This window comes from Haliotis cracherodii, unplaced genomic scaffold, assembly GCF_022045235.1.
Source record: "Haliotis cracherodii isolate W230 unplaced genomic scaffold, xgHalCrac1.p SCAF_7, whole genome shotgun sequence".
NCBI lineage: Eukaryota > Metazoa > Mollusca > Gastropoda > Lepetellida > Haliotidae > Haliotis > Haliotis cracherodii.
In genome coordinates, this window is record NW_027266330.1 from 52,928,466 (window position 1) to 52,939,037 (window position 10,572).

At 36.5% G+C, this 10,572-nt stretch overlaps 2 long non-coding RNA genes across 4 annotated transcripts; one reads left to right on the plus strand and one right to left on the minus strand.

Annotated features, from left to right (window-relative positions):
* Window positions 1-824: 824 nt before the first annotated feature.
* LOC139447728 (uncharacterized) lies at window positions 825-4,131 on the minus strand. Of its 3 annotated transcripts, XR_011652037.1 has the most exons (4): window positions 3,886-4,131; window positions 3,354-3,412; window positions 2,168-2,239; window positions 825-1,421 (listed from the first exon to the last, which is right to left on the minus strand). It is a non-coding gene; the product is annotated as an uncharacterized lncRNA (long non-coding RNA). The 3 variants fall into 3 exon arrangements; XR_011652036.1 differs by lacking the exon at window positions 3,886-4,131 and having other exon boundaries at window positions 3,354-3,739; XR_011652038.1 differs by lacking the exon at window positions 3,886-4,131 and having other exon boundaries at window positions 2,161-2,239; window positions 3,354-3,739.
* Window positions 3,975-9,835, plus strand: LOC139447729 (uncharacterized). Its single transcript, XR_011652039.1, has 3 exons — window positions 3,975-4,477; window positions 4,732-4,813; window positions 9,699-9,835. It is a non-coding gene; the product is annotated as an uncharacterized lncRNA (long non-coding RNA).
* The last annotated feature ends 737 nt before the right edge of the window (window positions 9,836-10,572 follow it).

Sequence of the window (10,572 nt, forward strand, 5' to 3'; positions counted from 1 at the left end):
TTGTACTTGTTATATCCAAAATACTAACTTCATTGACATTTGCCTCACCCTAGTTTTATGGTACTACAGTAAGCTCTTCCTCAGTTACTGTGAATTATTTTATTAAAAGGGATTGACAGTTAATTTGACACTGGAGTTGTAACCACTGCACATATATGTGTATTCAAATAATATAACAACGATGTGCTTAATACTTCACAAATATCTCCAGAAGTAGGCATTTTAGTTATAATTGCAGAAATACTTTATGAATGACCCCTTCACTGTTGCCTTGATCTTACACTTCAACCCCTCATGAGTTATCACTTTTGAGTGTGAATTTGACCTTCAATATCAGTGATAAATATTTCAAAAACATTTCAAAGAGCTATCCAGCACATAAACCAAATATGCAGTCCTTTTGTAGAATTCAACATATCATTGACCAAAATATGGAAGTAATGTAACCAGTATATGTATAAGAGTTACTAAGACTTCTGTAGAAAAGGCAATTTAAGGGAAAATGTAGTATATATTGATCACACACGACCTTTTTCCAACTTCGACCCCTGCCCAAAGGAAGAGTTAGACCACAAACAAACTTTTTGTCTGGTTGTGACTTTAACCTTTGACATAACAGATCAATGTGTCATCAGACGTTTTCAGAGCAAAGGAAACATGTGTTATTTATCTTGAGATGCCCAAGCAATGCATGGTTTCATAAGATAAGTGTGGCTATTAAACTGAGGCAAAATCATGAAACATCCCCATTTACACAGCTGGCAAATGAAACATAAGCAACAATCAAATTATCAATTTCTTTTATTCATATGCCTATAGTATATCGCACATTGAACAGTGTTCACATGATGGTTCCTGATGCAGTATGCAATTTCATCCTATTCTTCAATACTCATAACAGAGTGTGATAACTGTTCGCTTGACAGTACCTACGGATTATGTTCACCAGTTCAGATAACTTACTTTCCCTCAATCCTCCTTTTCTTTCTATATTGCCATGGATGAACAGGAACCAGGATGAGGGGATACCAGTTAGACTCTATCTCTGCTGCATTGTGTTAGTAGAATTGTGCACTTTCCATTTGGTGTTTGGGTCCACATTTAAAGACAATAAGTCCCATTTATCATTCCTTTCAAGTGTTTACAAGAATTTCCTGAATGTCCTGGAAGAATTCCACTCCAGCTTGGCATTGGTTGGTCTTCTCACATTAGCCAGACCAGCCTTTGTGTGTCCCAGTACCATTTGGCATACAATTTCTCGGTCGGCCTCCATTGAAATAACAGGACCCTCATCATCGCTGTCTGCAAATCACCTCTGATATCTGAAGGGGTGCAGCCTCTGTTTAGGACTCCCTTGTCTGGTCCTTCCAGACTGTCAACCTGGAGTACTCATCCAGGGACCTCAAGCAGGACTTCAGTTTCTGCAGCATTATGTAAAAAGATTTTAGCAATCAAAAAGAATTGTTGCCACATGTACTTACAAATAGAAGGCAGCAAAATCACTTAAGTTGTCATATGTGAGTCTTGTTATATGCTAAACATTTAAGATAATCACATCTCAAATCTCAACCAGACAAACCAGTGACTAATGTTATGAACTCGGTCCAGACAAACCGATGATAACTATTATGGACAATATCCCACATCACTGTGGTATGATTACATGTGATCAATGAGCCTACTCAATCACAACCTTATCTATTAATTAGGCTTGGAATGCTGGGAATCTCTTTTTAAGAGATGTCATTTAGTGATTGTTTCAACTCATCAACATGGAAAAATATATATTCACAATCCTTGTCATATAGCCAAACTATTGCTGGATGCAGTGTTAAATAAATGATTTGGCTTTAACACTGCTTTGAACAGTATTCCAGATATATCACCGCATGTTAGTTTGATGTGGGAAGAAAGTCCTAAGTGGTGCAGGTCTTTGATGAATCCCACGAGTATGTGTATAATGCTGACAAACCTAGCAACATAATCGGGGAGTACCAGGATTTGAACACATGACTATAGGTTTCTGCTAAGCCCAAGAGATGCAACTCTGCACAGAAAATTGTAGTGCCTTAGATAATAGGACATCCGTGCCTACAGCGATAAGGAACAAACTGAAGACATATTTGCTAAATAACCATATGAACCAAACAAAATATTTACCACTCACTGTTGCTCTTCTATGGTCTTTCTTTGCATTGATGCTGCACGGATGACTGTCTCTTTTATTCATCCGGACATTCTACAAACATAAGTAGCATTCACATCACAGAAATGTCCAAACTGTACATGTTGTACATTTGATTCAAATGAAAAGACCCCGGTTGTGATTCCGACTTAGAACTACCCTAATCATAATAATTCATGTCAAACATTCAGAGATGACATTTATCCCCATATTTAACAAATGTTAAAACAATATTTTGACAACAAAGTCAGGGTCATTCAACACATACATTACATAGGAAATAACTTGTTCGACAATGCAGAGAGATCCTCACCGAGGTGAATATCATTCCATGAATTATTGCCACATTTTCTTGAAATGCAGATTAATGCAATGCAGTATTTACTTTTATTTCTAGGCTATTTGTTTGGCTTTTCCATGACACTTTGTTCAGAAATGACATAAATAAGAGAATACTTTATTATTCCAGAGAAAATTTGGGTTACATTGTAAAAGCACAGAGAAACAAGTATAAGATTCATGATTTAAGTTAAATACACTCAACCCGTGAAGATTCCGGGGTAGACTAGGTCTTCAGCAACCCATACTTGCCGTAAAAGGCCATTATGCTTGTCGTAAAAGGCGACTAACGGGATCGGGTGGTCAGACTCTCTGACTAGGTTGATGCATGTCATTGATCTAAATTCCGTGGCTCGATGCTCATGATATGAATCACTGGGTTGTCTGGTCCAGACTCGATTATTTACAGACCGCCGTCATATAGCTGAGTGCGGCGTTAAACAACAAACCAACCTAAATACACTCATACATACACACACAAACACAACATCCAAACACCAGGGTTAGAAATTGGCACTGGTCATTTTGACATTTTAAAGGTTTTGCTATATGCTATCATTTTAGGACTGGTGGACTGAAAGTGTTAGTTTCTACCGCTGCAAACACTAATCAACTAATGAATTGAGTGGTCAGACTAGGTTGTCATCATACTCTGAGGGCATGGATCTTTGCTGAAAATAACAATCACTAGATTGTCTGGTCCATGTTCAATTATTTACAGGCTGCCATCACAGAGCTGGACTATTGTGAGTGTGATGTTTCACATTACATTGAAATATACCATGATGAATACATGTAGTTTGTATTTATCACAAACAAAAATACTCACTCAATACTTGGTATCCTCCCTGAGGATGTCTGTGAACCTGCCCACAAACCCTGAACATGCTGAAACAGAAAACAACTAACTTGTCTTTATCCTTTCAATGTTTCAGTGAGAATTTGTTAAAGATTGATAAGCTGTCATTATTCATTGTAATCCATATCTCACTTTCAGGTGGTTCAGGTGGCAACACATGATTGAAATTGAATGCCACGTTTTGTTTGACATGCACTTTGCCAGATTTATACCCTTGGTAACTAACCCTCATCATCAAATCCCAGCGTTATGTTGAGAATAAGGACACGACCCTTAAAAGTCCTGCACCTGTAGCTCTTATGCAATCCCAAATAGAAATACCATGTCACAACAAACACTTGATCATAATAATAACAAAGGGTTTCCGAAAACAACAAAACTAAAAGGCCCTTGACGTTTACAGTAGTAACATGGAGATCAGGAAAATATCTAAATCAATCCATTCCATAAGATCTCTGTATAGAAATCATTGACCATTATGTCTCGAAGCCCTGCTACGTACCTGGCATCTGCAAGCTGCTCTTCCTTCTTCGGCTGTCAATCGAGTTTTCGAAATACTTGACGTCCTCGTTGTGGATGGCTCAGGTGGATTTCGACCGGGATTTCCGAGTTAGAGGTGATTGAGAACAATGTATCGATACACGAGGTAAGCATATCGCAATCAAGCATCACGGTGTACATCGATTACACGAGCTTTGAGTGTTTGTTTACATTTGTGTTCCAAAATGGCGCCTTCGGCCATACAGGGAATTATGGGTAGACTTGCTTGTCCCGGAATAACACGAGTTGGTCACGAATGACGAGCGGTCATTTCTGCAGCAGTTACGGAAAGAGACGAGGTTGGCCGATTACAGTTCATACAGGCCATATTGGGAGCCGCGGGGATTTCGACAGTGTGTATTAGGAAGTATACCTATGTGGTGTATGGGATATACGTTTGCCTACCATGCCAGGCAGTGTGACAAGCGATATCCCAGCGGATGTAATATCCCTACAGCAGAAATGTTTCACAACCTCGATTGCAGGGAGCTGAAGACGTGACATATTCAGACAGAGACCATAATACATAGACTGTTATATGGTCTCTGATTCAGGTAAGGAATATGTTAATAATATTGATCACGTATTAAAGTTATTTATCTTCTGTTAGCCACTTATTCTGTTTTATATATGTTAGTAAATGTGTGATTTAATTTTTGTAGGATAAGCAATCTACCTAACTTATGTTAATCCTTGCTAATGTATATGATGTAGAAATATGTTTGCTTATTTATATTCCTTTATCTAGATACTCTATAGTGACTCATTTTTTTAGTTCATACCGTACCGACTAAACTTACTTTTGCAGGTGTGAATAATCAAGAACAAATTAAATGACAGGAGTTTTGCAACAGTGAACATTGTGAAGTGGAAGATAAGACATTTGAAAGGTATGGATATTTTCACTTGAACTTGTTGAAGAATACCGTGATGACAACTTGATCATGTTGGGAATTTTGGCGGTGGGGTACCCTAGTGGTTGAAGTGCTGAAGACCAAGGTTCGATTCTTGTCATGGGTACAATGTGTGAAGTCTATGTCAGGTGTCCCTTGCTGTGGTATTGCTAAAAACAGCGTAAAACCATACCCACTCATTTGGGGATTCCGGGTTGGAATTGGTCCCCATCAACCTATGCTAGTTGTAAGAGAGGGTTATACTATAAAGGGAAATAGCACCTCGCCTACTATTGCCTGGTGAAAACAGCACCTTGTTATTTTTTTTAACTTGGGTCTGAATATGCCCGAATACATGAAATTAAACTTGCATGGTCACTTGTAAACACAAATAACTGAGAAATGTTCAAAAAGGTTTACATTAAAAACTAGCATCTACTTGCTGACTCTGATTTGGAGATGCAACTAAACTTATTGTGAAAATATAATATGCTTTGATTTCTTTGAAGTAAAATAAATGCAATTAAACTTGCAAACACAAATAATTGTTAAATGTTAGTCACCTAAAAATAATTTACATTAGAAAAATTTAAATGCTCAAATTTACTCATGATTCTGATTGGGAGGTGCAACTAAACTTATCATTGAAAGATCACATGCTTTGAAGTTTTAAGTAGCTTTACTCAGATTAGCTCAATGTCAAGCTGAACCTGAGTCTGGCGAAAATGTCAAGAAACTGGACAACAGGTATACTATATATGGCATATTTATTTGAGTAAGTAGGAAATAAATAGTAATTTTATAGAAATTTCATTTATATATATTTCGGCCAGGAATCAACATGTCTCTCCAGATAACAGACAACAATTAGTAGCCTTTTTGCCAAATCAAGGTGCTGTTTTCGTTGGAGAAATCAGTGACATTTTGCTGAGGTGCCGTTTTAGCCTCAACCATAAGAGATAACCTAATAGATCAGGTGATCAGGCTCAGTGACCTGGTTCATGGCATCTGACAGTGACCATCTAACAGTGTGGATTGATGTTCATAATATCAATCACTGGATTGTCTAGAATTTTGGGCCTACCTTTAGAATACAGTACCTAACTTTTCAAACAGGTCACAGTACCCTGTGATGTAATTCGTAGTATTCTGTTGCCTGACACACTGGCAAAACAATGCCTTGTGATGTCAGGGGTCATTGGATGTGCATATATATATGCTCTTTTCAGTGGTCTATCGTCTCCACACGCTATGTTGTTGCATGAGTTTAAATTATTTGTTTACTAAATATTGTTTTAAACATTTATATGTGAACTGGATGGGTAAACAAGCAAAAACTTATTTGAATACCGCTCCAGAATTAGAATACAATATGATATGACAAAAGTACAGTCAAGGAATACAATTATATACATGTTCTTATTATAGAAACTACGTTGTCGGCGCTGTCAGGTCGCATTTTTAGTAGTAATAGTGTACTGCAATATACGGCAAGGAATAGTATTATAAATTTAAGATGCTATGTACAATCACAAAACCTATTGGATAGCTGAATGTAGTCTTCTACTGATTTAAGAATTTCTAAGTTTATTTTTGACGTCCTTTCAGGATTATCTAATAGAATTGAATTTAGATCATATCCCTTAACATAATAGTACATATTCTGTCTTAAATCATTGTAATTTGGACATATGAGAAAGAAGTGAAGTGCATCTTCAGTGTGATGGCCACAGCTACATGCAGGATTATCTTATAAATATTGCCTGCGGATGCACATTTTATAACATTTCCTTGTTTATTTTCTATATACTTTTATTTCATTTTTTACTTATTACAGTGGTTAAAATGATTATAAATATAAATTGAAACTAATAATGTGCAATAAGCGGGTTATAGCTGAAACGACACCTTAGCAAAACAGCACTGACTGGCGAAATACTCGCCGAAAGCGAAAACGGCGATTATTACTTCTGACTGATATAAAAGATTTAACGTGCGCTTTCCGACTACAGCGTATTTCGCACACGGGCCTGGTCGGACCATTTAGTGTATTCCGAGAAGGGTGAAAGTGGTGTGTGCAACCCAAGAGGGGGCTTTTAGGGGTTGCTTATATTGATTTTTTGAAATTTTTAAATTTGGAATAAATGCCGAGGTGGGTGGAGGAGGGAACTAAGGGAGCCGGGTGAGGTGGGTGTTTGTAGATTATTACTTGACGAAAATGACACCTTATTTTTTATTTACCTTGGTAAAATAAATGAAATTAAACTAGGATTGATAACTTGCAAAGACCAATAATTGTGAAATGTTAAAACAAGTTTACAATAGAAATTAGCCTCTACTCCAACTTATCCTATACCCGACTCAATTTATTGTGATAACATGCTTTGAAGTAAAATATATGGAATTAAACACACATTGTCTCATACAAACACAAATGCATGTAGTTGTTAAACGTTGAAACAAGTTTACCTTCGAAATTAGTCCCCTACTCCAATTTACTCACCGACTGATTGGCAGACACAGCTCACTTGTTGTGAATGTATTTTTCACTTTAAAGTTTAAAGTACTCAATGTCAAGCTGAAACTGTATTTAAGAATCCTAACATGGTGCAATTTTTCACAATGCCCTTTCGATGTGTCATTTGAACATGTTGAAAGGTTTTACAAGGGATATTTGTAACCCAATACTTTCCGTAACGGGCGACAATGCTCGTCTAAAGAGTTGACTAACGCCATCAGGTGGCGATCAGGCTCGGTGACTTGGTTGATGCATGTCATTGATTCCAATTGTGTGGGTCGATGCTCATGATGTCAATCACTGGACTGTCTGGTCCAGACTCGATTATTTACATATAGCCGGAATATTGCTTGAGTGCGGCATAAAACAGCAAACCAAATCATAAGTGTGGGATGAATGATTTGAAATTAGCAAGTTTAATGTGGCCTTCAATCACAACAACCTGATCTGAGTCTTGAAAAGATATGACTTTGATTCAGTGAAAATTTGCATCATGATAGTTACAACTGTAGATACAGTTAATCTGTTTGTTGTACAGTTTCTGTATATCAATATATATGTTGTTCAAATAAGCTTTGCCTCTTCACCAACCCTATTCCTCTTTTGGAATAAATAGTGTCTAATAATTCAAACACCATCACCATCATCCTGGTGAACACAACAAAGAAATGCACATCAAAAACGTCATTATTATTATTTCTGATCTCTGATAAATTAGAAAAAAACTGTTATCCAGCAAGATACATTTCCTTGGTCCCAAGAAGCATGTTACATAGTAAACTGCCTCGATAAGTTGAATAGCAGTTGTAAAGGCACAACCGACTAAGCCGTCACTACTCAATTAAGTAATTAACAGACAATTGCAAGTACTAATACCCACCCGACACTAATTGCCCTGTTAATCCCTAGTCCACAATGAGTTGACATTGAGTTCATTTTGCTAATTAGCTGTAGTTTGAGTAGCAAGGTAATAAACATCAAAGGTGGGGCAGGCTTTGATCATGTGTTCTGTAGAAGAGATGATGTCACTTGTTTTATGTTTATTTAGGATTAGCTACATCCCTTGATGCTACCAAGGCAGCCCTTGAGATTATCAGACAGTTTGGCTAGACACAAACTGATGTCTCCCTTGTAGCACACTATGTGTCAGACACAGACTTTGACCACTCTGTGCAGATGCATATCAATGCATAAAGAACATTGGGTAGATGATTCAACAATGCCACACAAGTCAAAGTTGGGTTTCACTGTATTTAGAAACAGACGATGGATCCAAAACTTTATAACAGTAATTATGATTAATTTAAACTTTGCCAGGCCAATATTTTGGCAGATTTGCATGTTATTGTTAATCTTCATTTAGTTAATTTTCAAAAAAGATAGGATGAATGATAAAATATGATAATGAGTCATGAATATTTGAATTCAGATCAGAACAAACAGGGAGGGTCACCCCAAAATGTGAGAGTCTCTAGGGGAGACTTTTGACAAAATGGACAATAAAATATAAAGTGCTTTGCATTTTCTTTCAGGGAGGGTTGTGTCAAAAATGAATGAGAACATACCGGTAATACATGACCGGCCCCTTTAATGTAATATACATAGTTTTTAGTTGATGGTTCAGGTTGTACTTTTCAGTTGAATTTCTTATCACTGTCTATGATGGACTACCAATTAACGGTAGATATTTAATATCCATAATAACTTAGATAAATGCTTCTACAGTCTCATCCTAATTTGTCAAAATTTGAATTTCAATATAGCTTCCATTAATGAATTAATGAATTTGGTGAGAATATCTATTGTCTGAATTCCTAATATACTTTCTTTTGTATCTGGTGTGCAAGGGTAGCCTAGTGGGTGAAACAGTCTCTGAAACCCGGGTTCAATTCACCACATGGGTACAATGTGTGAAGCCCATAGCTGGAATATTGCTAACAAGCTGCATGAAACTATATCAACTCACTCGCTCATTATGTTGTATTTTGAGATCACTTACATGACATGTGTTTTGATAATTATGAATAGTTGCATTTATGTATTTATGTATAAGAACCTATGTAACTTAGTTTTGCATAGTCTTGTTTACCCTTCCTTACATTTTGATGTAATGCAAACATTCAAGCAAAATTCAGGTGAACCTTGTGGTATTGTTTTAGAAGACCGGATACATTTTTGTATTTTCTGAACACTTTTCTGTTTGCAATGGCTTATTTACATGTTCAAAGATTGGTTAAATATCAGTTGCAAGATAAATTGTCAATACCTCACTGTTTGAGAAAACAACTTTAAACATTTGTAAATATGTGTGTGTTTCATAACTTTTGACTAACAAGTTTCTAAAGATGTTATGAAATGTTTCAGGTACCTGGATTTCACAATCTGACACCAGCTACATTTAAGAAGATCTTGCTCACACAATTCAGACAAGGGACTCGCCGGAAGATGAACAGTACTCCTGATAACAACCAACAGATTCACCTCAGAAAGTGATGATTCTGAATGAGTAATGCCACATCTGTGTGACTGTAGGTGGTTTTATTATGTCACTAATGAAGTCTGAATGAATTTATGCCAAAGCACTGTGACTATGTCCAGGTTGTGTACACCGATGCTGACCATACAAATCTGAATGACTTTTGTGGTTTACTGCAGAAACATAATTGACTTTAGATATTCTTCTTCAATAAAATTCTTCTGAGATTTGACTAATTTGTTTATTTAGAAAATGGCATTGAAGCGTCTGTTCTGTAAGGCCTTGCAAACACCACTGGTTACTTTATGCTAGTTCCTCTTCTTGCTTGATCAAATTTCAATTTGTGATATGTACCAATGAAATGCCATATAATCAATAAATAAGATTTTTTTCCAAAAACATGATTTGTTTTGCTTCATTAGCATAAAGATATATAATACTGATCAGCCATAACATAGGTGCTGAACAAATATGAAATGTACTAATGCCCTGAATGTTTTCCTACTATAAATACTTAACAAAAGTTGTAGTTCCACCTTAGTAGACAAATGACATTGATATTTTTTCTGTACTTTATTTAGGTGTTTTCTATGGATGCCATTAGTCTTATGCACCAATTTGGGACAATTGTATTCTGTTTTATATTCCCATGAAACTACACTGTCCCGATATAACAAGTACTGATACCGTTCCAAACTAATCTGTTAATCTCACCAGGGCCAAATGCCAAAGCACATAGCCAATGACTTTCCATTTTTTTCT